This window comes from Suncus etruscus, chromosome 11 (genome assembly GCF_024139225.1).
Source record: "Suncus etruscus isolate mSunEtr1 chromosome 11, mSunEtr1.pri.cur, whole genome shotgun sequence".
NCBI lineage: Eukaryota > Metazoa > Chordata > Mammalia > Eulipotyphla > Soricidae > Suncus > Suncus etruscus.
In genome coordinates, this window is record NC_064858.1 from 71,373,368 (window position 1) to 71,397,468 (window position 24,101).

The following is a 24,101-nucleotide window of genomic DNA, read 5'->3' on the forward strand; positions in this document are numbered from 1 at the left end:
ATTGAGTAACCCTAAAGCCCCTCTCAATGTCGCCTGACTCAGTTGGCCAGAAACATATGGCTCCAAAAGAAAGCAAAATATTTTCTTTTGGCTTTTTGAGGGGGCCACACCAGGTGATGCTCAGGGGTTACTTTTGGCTATGTGCTCAGAAATCGCTCTTAAATTGGGGGACTATATGAGATGCTGGGGATGGAGCCACGGTCCATTCTAGGTCAGCCATGTTCAAGGTAAACACCCTACCACTCTCCAGTCACGTAAGCAAAATGATTTTTAATAGAAAATTAAGTTTCCAATTTACATTATGCTATCTTGCATAACACTACTGAATGCAAGGTAATAAGATCTTACTGTCAATGAAATAATTTTTAATGTTCAATTATCAATATCACTTATTTAATGCTATATCAAACATATCCAACAAATGTGCATTTAGTGTCATTTATATGCAAAGTTCCTACTATATATATTAAAAGTGATATAATGCTTTTCATATTAAAATCTTCTCTAACTGCACTCTGCTCTTTTTTTTTTTTGGTGGCTTTTGGGTCACACCCAGCAGTGCTCAGGGGTTACTCCTGGCTCCATGCTCAGAAATAGCTCCTGGCAGGCACAGGGGACCATATGGGACGCCAGGATTCGAACCGATGACCTTCTGCATGAAAGGCAAACGCCTTACCTCCATACTATCTCTCCGGCCCTGCACTCTGCTCTTTTTTGAAAGAGCACTCTTCTCACACTGGTTAGAGCCATAGACTGGTTCTCCTAATCCTCATCTCTATTGTCTCTGTATATCATCTCCACTCTGTCTTTTATTTTCCTTATATCCCACAAATGAGAGAGATTATTCTGTGTTTATCACTCTCCCTATGACTCAGTTTGCTCAGCATAATACTCTCCATGTCGATTTATGTACAAGCTTATATAATGACTTTATTTTCTTTCCTGAGGGCTGCATAGTATTCCATTGTGTAGATATACCTTAGTTTCTTTAGCCACTCATCTCTTGTTGTGTACCTAGGTTGCTTCCAGATTATAGCTATTATAAACAGTGCTGCAATGAACATAGAAGTGCAAAGGTCATTTTTGTTTTGTGTTTTTGTGTTCCAAGAGTGTATTGCTGGATCATAAAGAAAGCTCAATTTCCAGTTTGTTTTCCATATTGTTCTCCAGAAAGGCTGGACTAGACAATATTCCTACTAACAGTGACTGAGCATCATCTTCTCTTTATATCTATCTATGCCAGCTTTGGTTGTTCTTTTTGATTAGTTCTGTGGAGCATTTCATGGCACCCATACATTTGAAAAACACATTGTCAAAAAAGAAAAGAGAGAGAGAAAATAAAAGAGAAAGAGTAGTAAAATGCCTTCCCCAGAGGCAGGCAGGAGGGTGGATGGAATGGAAGAGGATATTGGGGAGGGTGAAAGGGAAGCTGTTGACACTGGTGATGGGAAATGTGTTGTGCACTGGAGAAGGTTGATGACTATGACTCAATCATGAACAACATTATTTGTATTAAAAAGTAAATGTATTATGAAAACCTTGTAACCATGATGTTTAAATAAAATATATATTTAAAGAATAAAATAAGCCAGAATCTGGAAACAACCAAGATACCCAACAACAGATGAGTGGCTAAAGAAACAATGGTACATATGCACAACGAAATATTATGCAGCTCTCAGGAAAAATTATGTCATTAAATTTTCCTATACTTGGTGGACATAAAAGCTATTATGTTACCCTGGTTTCTCTTCAGATCACATAAATATTTCGCCTTTTACTAAAGATTTCTGTGGAGAGAAACAATTCTGAGTTTTGAAACCAATTTTTTGAGGCCTTGCACTAGCAAGGTTAAGAAAAGAAAACTATTATGTTGAGTGAAATGATCCAGAGGGAGAGAGATAGACACAGAATAGTCTCATTTATCTCTGAGATTTAAGAAAAATAAAAGATAATATGGTAATAATACCCAGAGACAATAGAGATGAGATTTGAAAGGACTAGTCCATGATATGAAGCTTACCACAAAGATTGGTGAGTGCAGTTAGAGAAATAACTATACCAAACAACTATCATAACAATGGTAGATAATGATAGAAATAGAATGCCTGTCTGGGAGACAGGCAGGGTTTGGGGGAAGAGGGAAATATAGGGGTATCAGTGATGGAAATGGTGAAGAACTGGTGAAGAAGTGGTGTTCTTTTTATGACAGAAACCCAACAACAAACATATTTGTAATCATGGTTCTTAAATAAATGCATTAATTTTAAAAATAAAAAATAAATACAGTATGGTAATAATATCCAGAGACAATTGAGATGAGGGCTGAGAGGTTCAAAACATAATATTAAGATTGCCACAAAAAGCACTGAATGCAGATAACTGCACCAACAACTACCATGAAAATGATAGTGAGAAAGAGAAGCAGAATGCCTGTCCCAGATACATAGGTAAATGGGAAATATTGATCATGAGAATGTTGCACTAAAGAAGGGATGTGTACATCCTATGACTAAAACCCATCTAAGAAATTTCTGTAACCACGATGTTAATAAAATACATTATTTTAAATTTATATAAATCTGAGCAAAACAGGGGTTTGAGAGAGAACACAATGGGTATCTGACCCAGGTTTTATCCCTGTGACCACATATGATCCCTGGAGCACCACCATGAGTGATTTCTGACACAGAGTCTATAGAAAGCCCTGAAAACAGTTATTTGCACAAAATAAGAATAAGTCTAAGAATAGCTTAGACTCTTCTATTTGTGAGTTGAAGAGGCAGTTTTAGGTAACTCAAATAGCTGAACACATACCTTTATTACAGGAGGTTCACATTTTATTCTAAGCACTATCTGTTTTTCTGACTCTCTGGAGCTATCTCTTAGGACATAACAGAGAGTAGCCCCAAGCATCACTAAATATATCTCAAAACCACAGAATAAATGTATTTATTTTAGTTATTATGGGTGGTAGTGTGTGATACCTGGATTTTCTTTGTGCCTATTTATAATTCTATGGTCTATAGTGACCCGTGACAGTGTTCAGGGGACTATGAGAGTCTGAGGGTGAAAAACACTAAAAATTGGAAGAGGAGGCATACATAACTATGCACTCTAATATACAATTATATATAGGGAATGCCAACATATACAGCAGAAAGAGAAAATAAAAGCAAGAGACTAAAGTAGTATTTATTTGACAGTAGAAACCAGATCCTGCCGCTCCTGTACTCAGTTATACCAGCATCCTGCCCCATGCAAAATAAATGTACAAAACTCACAATGAGTTTGTAAGTCCTACTGAAGCTGATTGCAATGACAACCTGGATTTCATGGCTACTATTGCCCTAAATCATTTTGTTTAAACACACAAGATTGCTTCTTGCTATACAAATTAACAAACTCTAATCCACAGTCAAACATTGGAACTTGTTCTTTGCTTTTGCTATCCAGATGGACAATTTTATCCTTCAGGATGTAGCCAAAGAAGCTTTCCTGACTCTCAGTTAAAACTCAAATACTATTTCCACCTTAATGCCTTCAAATACTTTTTTTCTGTTTGTTTATTATTTTCTAGAACACTATAAAAATGTTACAGGTATAGTGTATTGTTTATTAACCATCTTGGACCACTAGAATGAAAACACCCTGAGAATGGGAATTACTTAAGTATATTAATAAGTTATCATTTTTGACTCAATAGTACACATAGTAAAGTACATATAAACAAGTTGGAATTACTCTGTGTGTGATGTGGCAGGTAGTTTGATGACAATAAAAGAAATGATTGTCTTCCTAATTTATCTATTTCACTTTGGGTTATAACTCCCTTAGTATGCAAGCAATATTTCTCAAATACATAAATGCTCATAAAATATATTTATGATAGGGGCTGGAGCAGTGGCACAAGCAGTAAAGCTTCTGCCTTGCATGCACTAGCCTAGGATGGACCATAGTTCAATCCCCTGGCATCCCATATGGTCCCCCAAGCTAGGAGTGATTTCTGAGCACATAGCCAGGAGTAACCCCTGAGACTCACCTTGTGTGGCCCAAAAAATTTAATATATGATAATAGAATTGGATAAGTATTGACTTATAAAACATGGCCATAAAACAGGTTTATTTTAATTTCTTCTTGTCTTCAAAACACATTTTATAGTTTCTACTGGATGAGAATATACTGTGTTAACTCTTGTGTTCACTTTAAGGAAATTATGATCTTAAGTCTAAGTTACTAGTCAATTCTAATAAGTAAGCTCAGGATAAGTAGCTTATCACAAAGAGTGGTAAGTGTTGATAGAGAAATAACTACACTAACAACTATCATGACAATGGTAGAGAGTGAGAAAAAGAATGCCTGTCTAAAATACAGGCAGAGTGTGGGGGAGGAGGAAATTAGAAGGTATTGGTGGTGGGAAGGTTGCACTGGAGAATTGGGTGTGTTCTTTTTTATAACTGAAACCCAATTACAAACAGGTTTATAATCATGGTGATTAAAAGTATATTAATAAAATAATGAAAAAGAAAATATTAAATAAAGAACATTGTGAAATTCTATAAATGTTAAAAAAGAAAACAGAGAAGCCTGGCAGATATCTTGGGGCTTCTCTATGCTCTCCTGCAGCTTGGGATTTGATCCTCTTTGGCATTCTTCCCTGAAGGCTCCTCTTCTTCAAAGGCGAGAACCCATCAACAGACAGTGGAGCTGGCTGATTTCTGCTGTGTGTTAGAAGCACGGCAGACATCTTGACATTCTCTCTGCTCTCTAGTGACCTGGAATTTTGTTCCCCTTTGGCATTCTTACCTGAAAGCTAGTCACTTTAGAGGTGAGTCGAACCTCCCACAGACAGTAAAGCTGGTCTTAGCTGTTTGCCCTGAGACCCAGCAGATATCTTGAGTCTTCTCTGCTGTCCCGTGACCTGGGATTTTGTTCCTCTTCAGCATTCTTTCATGAGGGCTCATCTTCTTCAGAGGTGAACTGTCCCACCCCCAAAGGGTGGAGCCGGAGAAGCATGGCCACTCTGCTTTACTTTGCTGCCAGGTTCAACCCGAGGAATACCACCACAACATGTAGAAAAATTCACAATATAAGTGTGACAATGAGGAAAAAATGTAGGCCAAACCAGGCATTATAGAAAATAAAATGGCAACTCTGATGACCTGAAAACTGCTAACCACCTAGTTAGTCTCTCAGATATAAGATTTGGATAAGAAATATGGAAGATGCACACAGAACTCAAAGAAATCATATATTGAGTTGAATGGAACACTAAAAAGAATCAAGAGGATATGAAGATAGAAATAAAAAAAACTTCAAACTGAAATAACATCTGAAAATTCAGTAGATGAATTAAAACCTCAATGGAAAGCCTATTCAACAAAGTAACAGTATCAAAGAATAGAATCAGTGAGCTGGAAGATGAGATGCATAATAATGCCATACAGAAAAAGAGATTGGAAAAAAGCCTAAAGCAAATGATCAAAAAATGGAAAAAGCACTAAAAAATGTGAACAGATGAATAAAGAAGACTTGGTTTAGCTCAATAGAAACAACTTAAGAATCATTGGAGTCCCAGAGACTCTGGAAGAAAATCCCCAGGAAGAATCAACAGTCAAGGACATCATTACAGAGAAACTACCAGATCTAAAGACTAAGTGCAAAGAAATTCTACACTCCCTAAGAGTACCAGCTAAAAGAGACCCAAGGAAAAGCTCCCCAAGACACATCCTAGTCACAATGACAAATCCTACATATAGGAATATAATACTGAAAGCAGCAAGATCAAAAAGTGAAATTACATCCAAGGAACATCCTTAAGATTTACAGCAGACCTATCACAAGAAACCTCAAGGCCAGAAGGCAGTGGTGGGACATAGTGACAAAACTCAATGAAATAAATGCTTCGCCTAGAATACTGCATCCAGCAAGACTCACTTTCAGGTTTAAATGAAGTATACATAGCTTCATATAAAGCTCAGAAACATTGCAGACTCAAAACAGCCTTAAAAGAAAAACTGAAAGGTCTACTTTAAGACAAGACTGACCAACAGACACACCAAACTTTTAAATAAAGATGACACTAAAACCCATGACACTTACTTCTCTCAATGTCAATATACTAAATGCACCAGTTAATAGATACAGAGTGGCTAAATAGATCAAAAAACTAAATTCGTCATTCTGCTGCCTACAAGAAACACATCTGAATAGTCAGAACAAACATAGACTTAAAATGAATGGCTGGAGGAAAATCATACAAGCAAGCAACATCCTTTAAAAAGTTGGAGTAGCCATACTAATATCAGATGACACAAACTTTACACTCAGAAAAATTGTAAGAGAAGAAGTTGGGCATTTAGTACTAATCAAGGGATATGTGCAACAGAAAAAAATCACATTCCTAAATATATATACAGCCGATGAAGGACAAACAAATTATTTAATACAATTGTTGACAAATCTGAAAAAAGATATCAATAGCAACACAATAATTGTGGGAGGCCTCAACACTGCCATGTCACCCCTTGATAGGTCAACCAGACTGAAATCCAAAAAAATATATAATAGCTCTGAAAAGAGAAATGGAAGAAAGTGGACTCGTATATATATATATATATATATATATATATAGAGAGAGAGAGAGAGAGAGAGAGAGAGAGATCTATCTCTATCTATCTATCTATCTATCTATCTATCTATCTATCTATCTATCTATCTATCTATCTATGGCATTTTATCCCCAGAAACCTGGATACACATTCTTCTTCAATGCACACACTCCAGGATAGACCAAATGCTGGCCCATAAAACATATCTCCATAAAGTTAAAAGAATAGAAATCATGCAGACTACTTTGCTGATCTACGGCACTAAAATTAGACATGAACTACAAAGAGACACAGACGAAAAACTTTAACGCCTGAAAATTAAAGAGCTTACAACCAATGGGTCAGAGATGAAATCAAAAAGAAAATCAAAACATTCTTAGAAACAAATGAAAATAAAGACACAAATTATCAGAACTTATGGGACAAAGCAAAAGCGGCAGTGAGAGGAAAATTTATAGCTTCTCAAGCTTACATCAGGAAGGAAGAAGGGGCCTACATGAATGTTTTAATGGCACAGCTTATAAAATTAGAAAATGATAAAAAATGGAACCAAAAATAGGTAGGCAGAAAAAAATAACAAAGCTTAGAGCAGAAATCAATGAAGTGGAAATCCAAAAAAGCAATCTTAATGATCAATGAAAGCAGAAGAGTGGTTCTTTGAAAAAATAAATAAGATTGATAAACCACTGGCAAATCTCAGAAAGTTAGAGAGAGAGAAACGATAAACCAGATTAGAAATGAAAAGGGGGAGATCACTACAGATATTGCATAGATTCAGAGGGTAATCAGAGACTACTTTGGGGAACTCTATGCCAAGAAACATGAGAATCTGGCAGAAATGGATAAATTCTTGGACTCTTTTTTTTTTTTTTTTTTTGGTTTTTGGCCACACCCGGAGATGCTCAGGGGTTACTCCTGGCTGTCGGCTCAGAAATAGCTCCTGACAGGCACGGGGGACCATATGGGACACCGGGATTTGAACCAACCACCTTTGGTCCTGGATAGGCTGCTTGCAAGGCAAACGCCGCTGTGCTATCTCTCCGGGCCCAATTCTTGGACTCTTATAACCTTCCATGGTTGAATAAGAATGAGATAGCATATATAAGCAATCCTATTACAATTGAAAATTAAAATGGTGATGAAAATCTTCCCAAATACAAAAACCCAGGCCAAGAAGGGTTCACTAATGAATTCTTTCAGATGTAGGACCACTAAGTAGTTAGCTAGGCACAGAGGGAACCACTTATTCTGGCAGCCCCGTGGGTGAGGGAGGAGGATATAGGAGATAGGATGGGAACGAAGGTGGAGAGAGGACAATTCGGTAATGGGAATTCCCCTGATTTTATGTTAATATGTACCTAAAATATTATTGTCAATGATATGTAGACTACTATGATTAAAATAAAATCATATTAAAAAAGAAATAATAGAACTAAATATCCAAGCCAGAGTTAACAATAATTAAATTGTGAGACCAAAACTTTAAAACCAAAGTTAAAAAGGTACTTGTTATGATGGCTGGCCCAGGGTTGTGGGGGAGAAGGGTTTGTGGCATTGGATGGACTCTGGGTGATTAACACTGGTGGTTGGATTGTTGTTGAAACATTGATTATATGTCTAAAACCCAACTATAAATAACTTTGTAAATAACAACTATTTAAACAAAAAAATTTAAATCAAAAAACAAAATTCTCTCCTTAAATTTTGTCTATTGATTTCTTTGTTTTGATTCCTATCATCAAGAAGGTCATTCATCACGACTAAGTAGGTTTTATCCCAGGAATGCAAGGATGGTTTAACATCCATAAGTTAATCAACATAATACACTGTGTCAACAACAACAACAACAACAAAAACAAAATCATATGATCATATCAATAGATGCAGAGAAAGCATTTGATACGGTCCAACACTTATTCTTGATAAAACCCTCATCAAGATGGGAATGAAAGGAACTTTTTTCAATATAGTTCAGGCCATCTACCACAAGTCAATTTCAAATATTATTATCAATAGATATAAACAAAGCTTTTTGCCTAAAATCTGGTACAAGACAAGGCCATTCTCCCTCACCACTCATATTCAACATAGTACTAGAAGTACTTGCCATAGCAATTAGTCAAGAAAAATATATAAAGGCCATCCAGTTTGGTAAGGAAGAAGTCAAGCTCTCTTTGCAGATGACATTATACTATATTTAGAAAACCCTAAAGACCCTGCCAAAAAATTTTAGAAAAAATATATTCATATAGCAAAGTGGCAGTCTACAAAATTAACACACAAAAGTCAATGGCCTTTTTATACATCAATAATGATAGAGAGGAAATGGACATTAAAAAAGAATACCATTCACATTAGTGCCCCATAAACTCAAATATCTCGGGGTCAACTTAACTAAAGAGATGAAGGACCTATACAAAAAAAACTACAAAATCCTGCTTCAAGAAATGAGAGGACACAAGGAAATGGAGACACATACCCTGCTCATGGGTTGGCAGGATTAATATCATTAAAATGACAATGTTCCCCAAAGCATTGTACAGATTTAATGCAATCCCTCTAAAGATACCCATAGCATTCTTCAAACTAGTGGATCAAACACTCCTGAAATTTATTTGGAAAAATAAACACCCAGGAATATCCAAAGCAATTCTTGGGGAAAGGAATATGGGAGAAATTACTTTCCTCAATTTTAAGTTGTATTACAAAGCTATAGTTATCAAGACAGAATGCTATATCAATAAAGACAGATCCTCAAATCTGTGGAAAAGACGAGTATTTAGAGAATGTTCCCCAGATATACAATCAATTAATCTTTGATAAAGGGACAAGAAGTGCAAAATGGAACAAGGAAAGCCTCTTCAAGTGAGTTGGCACAATTGGTTAGTCACTTGTAAAATAGCGAAAACATACACTCATCTAACACCATGCAAAAATATCAAATCCAAATGGATTAAAGACCTTGATAGCATGCCTTAAACAGCAAGGTATATAGAACAACACATAGATAAAACACTATATGACATTAATACTAAAGGTATTTTCAAGGAGGAAATAGCACTCTCGAAGTAAATGAAAGAAGAGATAAACAAATGTGACTATATTAAGCTGAAAAGCTTTTGCACCTTAAAGGACATAGTGCCTAAGATACAAAAACCATCCACAGAATGGGAGAAACTATTTACTCAGTACCTATCAGACAATGTGCTATTATTAAAAATATACAAGTTACTGACAGAACTTAAGAAAAATATGTATAGCCTCATCAAAAAATGGGAAGAAGAAATGAACAGACACTTCCTCAAAGAAGAAATACAAATGGCCAAAAGACACATGAAAAAATTCTCCACATCAATAATCATCAGGGAGATGCAAATCAAAACTACAATGAGGTACCATCTCTTGCCACAAAGACTGGCACACATCACAGAGAACAAGAACAATGCTAGTGGGGATGTGGAGAAAAAGGAACCCTTATTCACTGCTGGTGAGAATACCATCTAGTTCAGCCTTTATGGAAAACAATATGGAGATTTCTCAAAAAAAAAAACTGGAAATTGATCTTCCATATGATCCAGCTATACCACTCCTAGGGATATACCTTAGGAACACAAAAATATAATGCAAAATCCCTTTCTCACACCTATATTCATTGCAGTGCTATTTACAATAGCCAGACTCTGGAAACAACCAAGATGCCCTTCAACAGATGAATGGCTAAAGAAACTATGGTACATATGCACAATGGAATATTATGCAGCCATCAGGAGAGATGAAATCATGAAATTGTCCTATATGTGGATGTACATGGAATTTATTATGTTGAGTAAAATATGTCAGAGGTAGATAGATAGACACAGAATATTCTCACTCATCTATGGGTTTTAGAAAAAATTAAAGACATTATTGTAATAAGGCCCAGAGACAATAAAGTTAAAGGCTGGAAGGGCCAGAAGGACTGGCTTATAATTTGAAGCTCACCACAGAGAGTGGTGAATGCTATTGGGGAAATAATTACACTCACAACTAGCATGACAATGTTAAAGAATGAGAGAAATAGAATGCTGTCATGAATACAGGCAAGGGGGGGGGGGACATTGGTGGTGGGAATGTTGCACTGGTCAAGAGGGGTATTCTGTTTATTTTTATTAAAAAAGAAAACAAAGAAAACTGTAAGCTTTTATTTATTTTTAAGACCTTTAGCAACAAAAAAACAATAAGAGCACCTGAAACAATATTTCCAGGCCAGAAATGAAGAACATCTTATCCATAAATTCACATATTCCTAAAAAAATAGATGAAAATAAAATCTTAAAAACACAATCTCTGTAAAACAAAACAGGTGAAAAAAATGAAAAAATACTGTGGATAAACAGACATGCATTAAATTAAAAAAGAATGCTCTAATCTGAATAATTAATTAGCAGATTGAACATCACAGAATATATCATTAGTGATATACAGGAAAACATTCAAAAGAAACTCAGAAATCCAAAAAAGTTTTAAAAAGTGTATAATGAAAATGAAATGACAAAAATTACTAGGCAAATATTAATACAATTTATGTAAAAGATATTTTCAAAAGAAAGCAGAATGCATAATAGGTCAACTGTAAATAGTAATCAGAGGAATTTCATAAATTTATCTAATTTTTAAAATATTCTATATTTGGAGAATTGAAGAGATATATTACCAGCAAATTAACACTAGCAGTCACACAACACAAATATCACTTGGTTATATTGCAGATTCTAAACATAAAGATTGTTTCAAAAAAAGATAAAGTTAGATGAAAGATGCATCAGCACTGCTTTCAAAAACCAAATTCCAAGGTATGAGGGAACAGTATCCCCTGATATCGAATAGAAAGAATAATACCCAGGACTTCCAAATGCTGCCTTTTCCATTCAAAAATGAAGACAATCACTGGAAAAGTTCTTACAAAATAGACTACTCTTTTGTTTGTTTGGTTGATAGGTTGGCTTTTAGGCCACACCCAGTGATGCTCAGGGTTTACTCTGGCTATAAACTCAGGAATCTCTTCTGGATAAGGGACCATATGGGGTGCTGGGATTGAACCACCTTCCAGTCCTGGATTGGCTGCATGCAAGGCAAATGCCCTATCATGGTGCTATGGTTCCAGACCCAAAGCAGATTTTTCTTTTTTAGCTATACTAGTTAGTTCTCAGGGGTTAATTTATCACTTGTGTTTGGGTATACAGGTTTAGCAGCTTGTATAATAGAACTCAAAGTAAACGCATTCAAATAAGCACACTGCTCTCTAATTTTGTACAAAAATATCGCTAGTATTTATAGCACCCTAATCTTACAAGTAAAATCAGGTTCTCTATTTTTCTCCTTGATTTCCCTTGGTGTATATGTGTGTACATATGTAAATATGTATAATATATGCATGTCTATAAAATTTCCATATTGTCCATCTTCTCTATGATTTAAAAAATGTCTACAAAAATATAAAATTTAAAGCAAATAACTGATATGAAAGTGACACAGCTTTTACGTTTAGAGTTCAGTGGTCAGATCTTACTCAAAGGGCATATTTCAGCAAGCAAAAACAGGAAACTGAAACTCTATGTTTGGTAGGTAGTCTCACCAGTGGACAATATGCTGACAAATGAAATGGAGTTTTTATTAAAAAGAAGAAATTAAGACTGCAGATCCAGAATCTGCATAACTGGGAAGGTAATTAGTAGTTTCAGATACAAAATAAAAATACAGGATTTATAAAAAGGACAATAAAATAAGCATTAAAATTTGTAAGAAAGGAAGAATTAAACCTCTGTGAGGTAAATAAGAGACTTCAAAACAATGAAGAAAGTGTTAAACCAGAGAGCATCCATTTATTTCATCAAAGAAATGATTTAAGTTTCTCCTAGGAAAACTTTGAACAATATTTTTCTATATATGGTGAATTTGTGACTTTGAGAAGAGAAAAATTCAAGTGATATATTTGTGAATATAAGAACATTTAGTTACACACTGATGAGAGAAAATTAACTCAGTATTTTGAGAAAAAAAGAGGTTAGGCTATAGAAAATTCGAAGAAAATAATGAAAAATTTAAAACAATAGCAGTTTTGAACAAAGATGGGGGAAATTTTTGCTGTGTCATGTTAATGTTGAGATAACACAAATTCATGAGTTAGGTAACATCACCATAAGGGGTACATAAAACAATATCCTCTCTTTTGTAAACCCTATCTTCTTCATATATCCTTTGAAATTTCTTTATTTTTAAGCACAGAATTTTTCAAACTTTCAAAGTCAAAATATATGGATTCTTTTTAGGCAAAAGTCAGTCTTTTTCAGCAAAGGGAACTACTTACATTATAAATTTCAAGTAAATGTAATTTAGTTATATACAATGTCAAAAAAGCAGTTTTTTGAGGAATATTCATATTGTTTTCCATAAAGGTAGAACTAGATGGTATTCACACCCACAGTAAATGAGAGTTTCTTTCTCCTCACATCCCCACCAGCATTGATTGTTCTTGTTCTTTGTGATGTGTGTCAGTCTCTGTGGCCTGATATGGTACCTCATTGTTGTTTTGATTTGCATCTCCCAGATGATTAGTGATGTGGAGCATTTCTTCATGTGTCTTTTGGCCATTTGTATTTCCTCTTTGAGGCAGTGTCTATTTATTTATTCTCCCCATTTTTTGATAGGGATAAGGTTTTTCTTGTTAAGTTCTGACAGTACCTGTATATCTTAGATATTATCCCCTTATTTGAAGGGTATTGGGAGAATAGTTTCTCCCATTCTCTGGGCGACTTTTGTATCCTAGTCACTATCTGTTTATCTCTGCCTAGTCTCAATGTCATGGAGTGATTTACCTATGTGCTATACTATATACCTTATAGTTTTGGGTCAGATATCAATATCTTTAATCCATTTGTGTTGTGTATGTAAACATTTTAATGGGATAATCATGTTACTGACCCTACTCTGATCCTGATTGGTGACCTGGCATTCTGCTCCCACCCTAGGGTAGTACCTGATTCTGCTCCCACCATTGGGTGGTACCTGATTCTGGGGCATACAAGCAAGGGTCTGTGGAAGGCAAGAGGCTTTGTTCCTGGGCCTATTCTTAGGCCTTTTGGCTTCGGCCTCTTCACGGAATAAAGAGCTGTTTTATTCGTGAGCCTGACTGCCTGTTGGCTTTCTTCCCACCGCATTCACCTCAGAACTGCCGACTGAACAGGGTAACAGATGTGTGGTCCGAGCTGGAGGAGAAAGGCCTCATCCTCCATCCTTCCACCAGTCAACCTCTTCAGGGGCTGACTTGCAACATTATGGCACCTGAACAGGGACCCTCAATAAACTTAAGTGAAATACTTCATTGGAAATTTAAATTAAATGGTTTCTGTGGTTAGTCATGTGGATTCTGCCACCTTTTTGCTTACACATTGGTTCTCTATTATACAAGTGGATTATTCCGTTTTGTTTTAAACTAATTGGTTTTGATCTAAGGACAATCACTGCAGTTGGATGGTTGTGGTCTATATTTTAAATGAAAATTGCATTTTCTCCAGCCATCATAGTTTGTGGAATTTCTGTATTGGCTCATGCTGTTACTGTGAGCATAGGTATTGGCTGGTATTTAGGAAATAGAAAGTGTAGAAATGGTGAGGCTAACACCAGTATGGATAATAAGGAAATCTTTCTGATGAAAATTCAGACCAAGGTGCAGGCTGATGAATCCAGCCCCACCATCAACAATATAGAAATTTTCGCTGAAGGAAAACAACTCAGAAAGTTAAGCCTGATTCTAGCTAATTTCATGACAGTAGTGAGTCAGACAATGATCAACCTTTGGTACTAACTCCAGAAGTGAGGCCTGATTCTATTCACAAAATTGAATTGCACAACAGTGCAGATTTAGGAGATGAACCACATGCATGGCCTCAGAGCTCTACTCAGAGTAATTTTGCTAATCCGGCCTCATCCCCTTTACACAAGGTAAATGTTTATAACTATGAACCATATCAGATGGAAGAATTAGATCGGTTTAAAAAAGCATGTAAAGAGTATGGGCCAAAATTACCATAGTGTGGAGTTACTAAAACTTTGGAGTCATAACTCATATTGGACTTTGTATAATTTTAAAAGAATCACTGAAATATGCCTATCGTCTAAACAGCAAACTGAATGGGAAATGTACTATTCAAAAGGTGTAAAAGCCAAATTTATAGCCTGGACAGTACGAAAAAACAAGTGACAGGTGTTACTCTATCATATGAATAATTGATGGCAGAAAATCAATTTGCAAATATTCAGACACAAGCAGCTTTACCTAAAGAAATCTTAAATTTAATTAGGATTATTGCATTGTCATCATGGGAAAAAATTAATTCTAACAGCATTGGTAGAGGAAACTTTTAAAAATTACCCAAGGCCCTTATGGGCCATATGCAGAGTTTGTAGGTAAGATTAAAGATGCTCTGAAGTTACAAGTCGAAGATGAAGAGATGAGAAACTTCCTAGTAAAATCTTTGGCTTATCATAATGCAAATTTGGCCTGTAGATTAGTATTGAATACATTAAATGAAAAGGCAGATGTGAATGATTTTCTTTATGCCTGTTGGAATATCTATGGGGAACCCCAACCCCCACCCCACTTAAACTTTGTACAAACCTTCCCAGTAACCAAGGAAATAATGCCTTACTCCCCTCAGGGACAGGGTCCTTTCCATAAACCAGATCTTTGCCCTAAATACAAAATGGGTTACCATTGCAGATCCGAAAACCTCATTGATAATAACCTAAGAAGAGGTTTCAACACAATCCCCAGGAGACAAATCGTCTGCTACCATTGTGGTAAACAGGGGCATACATATCAAAAGGAATTGCTGTTTTCTTATAAATTCAGCTCCTCAAGGGCACACATACAAGATGCAGGGAAACGCCCACAGGGCCTCCCCCCAGGCCTTTTCAAATCAGGGGCAAAGTTCACAGACAATAATCCTTCCAAGTCCAGCCCAAGAAAATTCATCACGATAAGGAAATTAATTCAACCACATCAGGGAGTGCCGGATTAGACATATTATGCCCAAAGGACATTACAATTTACCGAGGAGCATGCCCTTACATGTTAGAAACTGGCATTGTGGGCCCGTCACCCCCAGATACTATGAGTTTGATTCTTGGCAGAAGTTCCCTCAACATAAATGGTATATCAGTAACCACTGGTGTCATTGACTCAGATTCTATGGGAGAAATCATTGTAGTTATTACCGTACCAGTTACATGAACCTTTAGAAAAGGAGAAGCAATTGCCCAGATAGTAATAGTGCCTTATGTCAAATTTGGGACTTCAGATAAGACTAGAAATGGAGGTTTTGGAAGCATAGATCCAGGTGCTGCTCAAAACCCAATCGTGGCTCTGGTTACTAAATTTAAAGATGAACACCCAATGATCAAACTTCACTTGGAAGGGCAACCCTTTGACAGCATGATAGATACGGGGGCTCAGGTTACCATAATTTCTGATAAAGAATGGCCAGAAAATTGGCCTCTTTAGAAAATCCCGTATTCGCTAGAAGGAGTAGGAGGCCTGAGCTCCTGTCTGTTGAGTACGAGGACTATGATATTTTACAGCCCAGAAAATCAAAAAGCAATAATCAGACCTCACGTGGGCCTATTTTCACCATCTCTGTGGGGCCAGGACCTACAAAAACAGTGGAAAGCAGAATTCCACATTCCATTAGCTCCAGAAGAGCCTGAACCATCTTTTTATTTAAAAACCCAAAATGTTTAGTAGGGGCCACTACCATAAAAACACCAGCACCAATAAAAATAAAGTGGAAATCTGATGAACCAATTTGGAGAGGTTAGTGACCCCTTAAAACTGATAAATTAAAGGTGTTGACAGAATTAGTGGAGGAACAGCTAAGCTTAGGACATATTGAACCATCTTTTCTAAATGAAATTCACCTATATTTACTATAAAAAAGAAATCTGGTAAATGGAGAGTTTTGATGGATCTTAGAGCTGTAAATTTATCCATGATACCTATGGGCAAATTGCAGACTGGTTTACCATCACCTGTAGTTATTCCAAAGGAATGGCCACTAATTATAACTGATTTTAAGGACAGCTTCTACCATATACCTATTCACACAGATGATAAAAAACATTTTGCATTCTCAGTTCCTTCTCTCAATAACACCCATCCCTGCAGACATTTCCAATAGACCGTTCTCCCCCAGGGCATGTTGAATTCCCCAACAATGTGTCAGTTTTTTGTAGATAAGGTTTTGAGCCCTGATCATGAAAAATTTCCTCAAGCCATGATATTTCACTACACAGATGATATCTTGCTCACAATGAACAATGAAACAAATTTACAGGACTTATACTCTTGTGTTATTAGCAGTTTGCAAACATCAGGACTGAAAATAGCTTTAGAAAAAATACACACAATGCCACCGTATCAATATTTGGTTTTTATTTTGGACTGGACAATACATCCACAAAAAATTTCTATCAAAAAAAAAAACACACCTCAGAACACTTAATGATTTTCAGAGACTTTTAGGTGACGTAAATTGGCTCCACCCTGCACTAGGCATCCCGAATGCAGAGTTATCTAATCTGTTTAAAATGTTGGAGCGTGACCCAGTCTTAGATAGCCTGAGAAATTTAACAATAGCTGCCAAAAATGAATTGGACATCTTCTTGAGCAGATTACAAAAATTATTCCTCTTAAGATTCATCCCTAGAGAAAAGGTATTTTTGTTTATCTTCCCTAATATAGAAACCCCTACGGGGGCCTCCATGCAACAGTCAAGACCTTTGGAATGTGAATTACCAAATTACATGGAGGCAAGCTAGAGAAATTGTAGAAAACTGCAACATATGTGCACCGTTAACAAAAACTCACATAGTAGGAGCAAATCCAAGAGGCTTACAGTCTAACGAACTTTGTCAAATGGATATAACTCAAACAGATTTATTTCCAAGAAAACCTTATATTCATGTTGTGGTGGACACTTATTTTCAGTTTATGTGGGCAATTCCTATGTCTTCTCAAAAATCTAAGGCTGTTTGTAGTTTTCTCTTACAATGTTTTTCTGTGATGGGTATTCCATATCCTATAAAAACTGATAATGGTCCAGCCTATGTTAGCAAAACTTTTGATTTTTTTTGTAAAGAATGGCAGATAAAACATATAAAAGGAATTCCCTACAATTGTAGGGGACAGGCCATTGTAGAAAGAACTCACAGAACCTTAAAAACTCAATACAAAAAAATAGAAAAAGAGGTTTACCACCAACGGATTTGCTATCTTTGACTCTTATCACATTAATTACTTAAACTTACCCCAAGGGGAAAGTTACACTGCAGCGGAAAGACATTTTAAAGAAGATATTCAGAGACAAAAAACAACCCATAAACCTATTTGGATCAAGGAGGATGAAAATGGAATAGCTGAACATCTTCTCCTGAGAAGAAGGGTTATGCCTATGTTTCTACAAATGACAACCTTCTCATGAAATTTTGGGTTCCATTATGCCTTGTTAGAAATCACGCTAGCACAAATGATCAGGCTCAGACTATAAACTTCCCTTTAGAGCAAAAACAGAATACTCCAGACACTAACAACAGTAATATTGCTGAGGTCTCTGGGGCAGGGAACAAGGATTTATGTATGTCACACACCATACATTGAGTGAGACTGACAGTAGTAATAAACCATTACACTCTGAGATGCAAAAGGAAAGACAGGAAACTGTCTTAACTGGGCTCCAAAATATAGGAAACTCTTGCTACATGAACTAAATATTGCAATGCTTGTATAATATTTCAGACTTGACTCAGTATTTTTATCAAGATCATTATAAAAAGGATATTAACAAGAAAAATCCAATGGGGCATGAAGGTAAATTAGCTGAAGAATTTGGTCGGCTCATCAAAACCATGGGAAATGGATTTCATAGATATATTAACCCTGAAAGCTTCAAAGTAACAATTGGTTTACTTAATGACCAGTTTTCTGGACACAATCAGCAGGATCCACACGAACTACTGATGTTTCTAATAGAGGGACTACATCAGGACTTGCTTACTGTAAATCTAATGACAGATAAAACTTTACATCTTATGGAAAGTGAAAATTATAAACAATTTAGTCCAGAACAACAAAAGGCTCACAAATGTATTATTTATGATCTCTTTCAAGGACAATTCAAATCTATATTACAGTGTCTCACATGCCACCAAAAGCCTGAGGTTTCTGAGACATTTGTTCATTTGTCTCTGACTGTTACAGCTATAGATAAATGTACATTACAGGAATGCCTCTCTGAAATTTTTAAAGAAGAAGAGTTAAGGGATGACAACAAAGTTCAGTGCAACAGCTGCAAAACTAGAAGAGATTTTTCAAAGAAAACGTAATTATGGAAACTGTCACCAGTACTTAAAATACACTTGAAACGTTTTGCTTTTGCTGGCAAACAAATAAAAAAAATTGCACACGTATGTGGATTTTCCTATAGAAGACCTCAACTTAGTAGAATTCACTTTAGAGAATAAAAGCAAAATTAAGAAATAAAACTTATCATCAGTATCAAACCATTATGGTAAAGTTCATTATGGACACTGTACTTCTTACTGTAAAATTGCTGCAAAACAACACTGGATCAATTTTGATGACAAGAAGATCAAAAAAGTCCCTAATACATTGGTGAAATCCATAGCAGCATACATCCTGTTTTATACTTCTTAAAGATCTACAATGAACACCAGATAATGATTTCACTTCCTTATCAGTTGCTATTAATGCTCTATGATTCTTTCCACAAGCATGATCAATGAATAGGATTGAAATTCATGGACCCCCAATGTGTTTCCTTGTATGGTGGATTTATGTCTTAATTTCATTATTGCTCTAGGTCTCAGTTAATCATAAAATCTTACAATTTAATTTAGTCAAGTTTCACCTGAAAGAAAAATTTCTCATCATATTAATGTTGTTTTTCTTTCTAGGTATACTCACTTTCACTCTTTTTATTTTAACATCATTGCTTTATTTCCCTTAATTTAGGTTTTAAGACACTGACATAATGATACTTTTTAGGTGGACTTTCTTCACAGTGCTTCTCGCCTATGATTGACTATCATAGAGTTACTGTTATACAATAACTTTGCATATATACTGTTATATACTTATAGTAGAGTTTTCCATGTTTGTATTATTCATGAAATTCTCTTTCAGATCTGCTCTGCTCTGCCATTAAAAAAATTTTTTTTGAATTTGAAATGATTCATCTAAACATTGCTGGCTCTTACATTTTAAAGCACTTTTAGTTGATTCAGCTGAATTCTTTTTTTTTTTTTTTTTTTGCTCTATTTTAGATCCTTTCCAACAAATATTTTTTGGTATGAGTGAGTATTGTGGCCATATATTTTGTGAAGTCTGTATGTGTATGTCTTGTTCAGTGTCTGTCTGTTTTGCATATTTTGTATATAGTTCCCTTTTTCCTAACTTTATCTTCCCCAGTTTAGTCTTTCTTATCCCTCCTTCTCTCTTTCTAGTCCTTAACATTTAATTTTCAGGATTCCCTTCACATGTGCAACTCATCTCCTTCACCCACAACTACAAGCCTACTGATCTCGGCCTGAGGAAGAAATCCATGACTGTTGGAGTTTTGTACCATGTTTGCTGCAAACTTGTTGGAAATGAAGCCACCTGGAATTTGTGTCACAATGTAACCCCAGAGAAAAGATCCATGGAAAAGACCCACAGTCTCTGGATCCCAATTAAACTGTGCTATCTGAATTTCTGGTTTTCATCCACATACACAGTGCTATTGTTGACCATTTTTACAATGGCTACCCCAAAATTGCACCGATCCCAAAGGAAATGCAGAAGCCCCACCAACTCATGATGGTAATGATATAATGCTTGGGGATGCCCCAACACATGGATGACTGTACTGGCCTTCCTTCTTCATTCAGCTTGATGTTATCTTCTGTATCAGGCTTCAACCTGCTTTTCCATCAAGTGTCTTTTGCCAGTCTTTTCGAAGTTCCAGACCCCTCATCTTTACAGATTAGTTTGGACTCTGTAGAAATTTCACCTTTTGTATTTTTCTTATAATTGTAATTCTTTGAATTTATATTTGGTGCTATACTTCTTTTGACTATTGTAATTAATGTTTTTCTATTTTAATTTTTAATCTTAGGAATTGATGTTGTATTACATTAGGGTTTTGCTTTTTTGACATTAGGTTAGTCATTAGATATTGTTGTCTATAATTTCCTAAATCATATTTTTGTCTGTTCTCAGGGTTTTTTGCGTGGGCGCATCATTGGCAAAATACTAGGTTTATAGAAAGTTCCATCCATTTTGGATGGACACTCAAGCTGTTTATTTACACAGGGAGGGTCTCTGCCTTAAACATTTTGTTTTGGTTTGTGATTTAAGCTCCCATCTATAAATAATCGACCATATTGGTACATCAATTTTGGACATCATATGGACTTCAGCCTGGATTAAGAACTTGGATTATGTTCAGAAGCCTATTGATCATCATTGCAGTGGCCCCCCCACTGTGCAAGGGTATATGCGTCTTCCTCCAAAATAAGGGCCTAGGGCCCGGAGAGATAGCACAGCGGCGTTTGCCTTGCAAGCAGCCGATCCAGGACCAAAGGTGGTTGGTTCGAATCCCGGTGTCCCATATGGTCCCCCGTGCCTGCCAGGAGTTATTTCTGAGCAGACAGCCAGGAGTAACCCCTGAGCACTGCCGGGTGTGGCCCAAAAGCCAAAACCAAAAAACAAACAAACAAAAAAAAAAAACAAAAAAAAATAAGGGCCTAATTTAATGCCCCCAAAGATGGGCTTTCTGGTATACATGGACTTGAATGGAAAATGGGTGCAGAGAGATAGCAAGGAGATAAGACGTTTGCCTTTCATGCAGATGGTCATTGGTTCGAATCCCGGTATCTGCCAGGAGTGATTTCTGAGCGTGGAGCCAGGAGTAACTCCTGAGAGCTGCCAGGTGTGACCCAAAAACTAAATACCAAAAACCAACAATAACAACAACAAATAAAGAAAAGGTGCTTCTTTTCACCTGCTACACAACCTTTCTGGCGTCTCTTCGAAGGTTCTATGTACATCGTAGATTTATCTTCTCAGGAGCTTGTAGTTGATTCCTTGATACATGTTTCTGCTTTTAGATACCCTGTGTTTAGGTTAGAAGTTTTTCTTTACATTTTCCTCTGATGCACTTATGCAAACAGCGCTCTTCTATTATTGACTAGTTTTTCTTTAATAATTGTAGACAATATTTTTTGTTTACTAAAAACAAGTGGGGGAATTGTTGTGTATGTAAACATTTTAATGGGATAATTATGTTACTGACCCTACCCTGATCGGTGATTGTGCCCTACCCTAGGGTGTGACCTGGCATTCTGCTCCCATCCTAGGGTGGTACCTGATTCTGCTCCCACTATTGGGTTGTACCTGATTCTGGGGCATACAAGCAAGGGTCTGTGGAAGGCGAGAGGCTTTTTTCCTGGGTCTATCCTTAGGCCTTTTGGCTTCAGCCTCTTCACAGAATAAAGAGCTGTTTTCTTCGTAAGCCTGACTGCCTGTTGGCTTTCTTCCCGCCGCATTCACCTCAGAACTGCCGACTGAACAGGGTAACAGACATGTGGTCCAAGCTGGAGGAGAAAGGGCTCATCCTCCATCCCTCCATCAGTCAACCTCTTCAGGGGCTGACTCGCAACACATTTGGATTTAACCCTTGTGCTTGGTGTTAGGAGGATGTCTGAGTTTGCTTTTTAGCATGTGGCTGACCAGTTTTTCCAACACCACTTGTTGAAGAGGCTTTCCTTGCTTCATTTTGTTTTTTCTTGCCCCTTTAATAAAAAGACTAATTGATTGTATGTCTGGGGAACATTCTCTGAATACTTAGGTCTATTCCATTGATATGTGGGCTTGTCTTTATTCCAGTGATCCAACTATACCACTTCTAGGGGATATACCCTAGAAACACAAAAACACAATACAGAAAGCTTTATGCACACCTATATTTATTGCAGCACTACTTTCAGTTTTTTCTCTTTTTATGTAAACATCATGATTACAAACATGACTGTAGTTGGGTTTTGGTCACAAAAAGAACACCCCTTTTACCAGTGCAACATTCCCACCACCAATTTACCTCATATCTCTCCACCCACACCACCTACCTGTATTCAACACAAGCATTCTACTTCTCTCACTCATTAACATTTTCAATGGTAGTTGTTAGTGTTCGAACTGCACTCACCCCTCCTTTAGGTGAGCTTCATATCAAGAGCCAGTCCTTTTGGCCCTCATCTCTGGGCATTATTGCAATAATGTCTTTTATTTTTCTTAAAACCCATAGATAAGTGAGACTAATCTGTGTCTCTCTCACTCTGATTTATTTCATTCAGCATAATAAATTCCATGCAGATCCATGTATAGGAAAATTTCATGACTTCATCTCTCCTAACTACTGCATAATATTCCATTGTGTTTATGTACTACAGTTTCTTTAGCCATTCTTCTGTTGAAGGGCATCTTGGTTGTCAGCTATGTTAAATAGTGCTGAGATGACTATAGGTGCGAAGAAGAAATTTTTGTATTTCATTTTTGTGTTCCTAAGGTATGTCCCTAGGAGTGGTATAGCTAGATCATATGGGAACTCAATTTCTAGTTTTTTGAAGAATCTCTATATTATTTTCCATAAGGGCTGGACTAGGCAGCATTCCCACTAGTAGTGAATGAGAGTTTCTTTCTCCCCACATCCTTGCCAGCACTTACTGTTCTTGGTCTTTATCATGTGTGCCAGTCTCTGTGGCACCTGTGAGATGGTACCTCATTGTTGTTTTAATTTGAATCTCCCTGATAATTAGTGATGTGAAGCATTTTTTCATGTGCCTTTTGGCCAATTGTATTTCTTCTTTGAGAAATTGTCTGTTCATTTCTTCTCCCCATTTTTTGATGGGATTAGATGTTCTTATCTTGTTAAATTCTGTCAGTATTTTGTATACCTTAGATTTTAGTCCCTTGTCTGATGGGTATTGGGTGAATAGTTTCTTCCAATCTATGGGTGGCTTTTGTAACCTAGGCACTATTTCCTTTGAGGTACAGAAGCTTCTCAGCTTAGTATAGTTCCAACTTTTTATCTGTTTCCACTTGTATGGAGAGTGCTGTTTCTGCCTTGAAGATGCCTTTAGTCTCAATGTCATAGAGTGTTTTACCTATGTGTTGTTCAATATACCTTATGGTTTCGGGTCTAATATCCAGGTCTTTAATTCATTTGGATTTGATCTTTGTGTATGATGTTAGATGGAGGTTCGCTTTTTTGCAAGCGGCTGACCGGTTGCTCCAATAGCACTTGATAAAGAGGCTTTCCTTGCTCCATTTTTTATTTCTTGCCCTTTATCAAAAATTAATTAATTGTATATCTGGGTCACATTCTCTGAATACTCAA

General features: G+C 36.4%; 1 non-coding gene across 1 annotated transcript; it reads left to right on the forward strand.

Annotated features, from left to right (window-relative positions):
* Window positions 1-1,736: 1,736 nt before the first annotated feature.
* LOC126023389 (U5 spliceosomal RNA) lies at window positions 1,737-1,853 on the forward strand. The gene has a single exon (XR_007500516.1). It is a non-coding gene; the product is annotated as a U5 spliceosomal RNA (small nuclear RNA).
* Window positions 1,854-24,101: the final 22,248 nt, after the last annotated feature.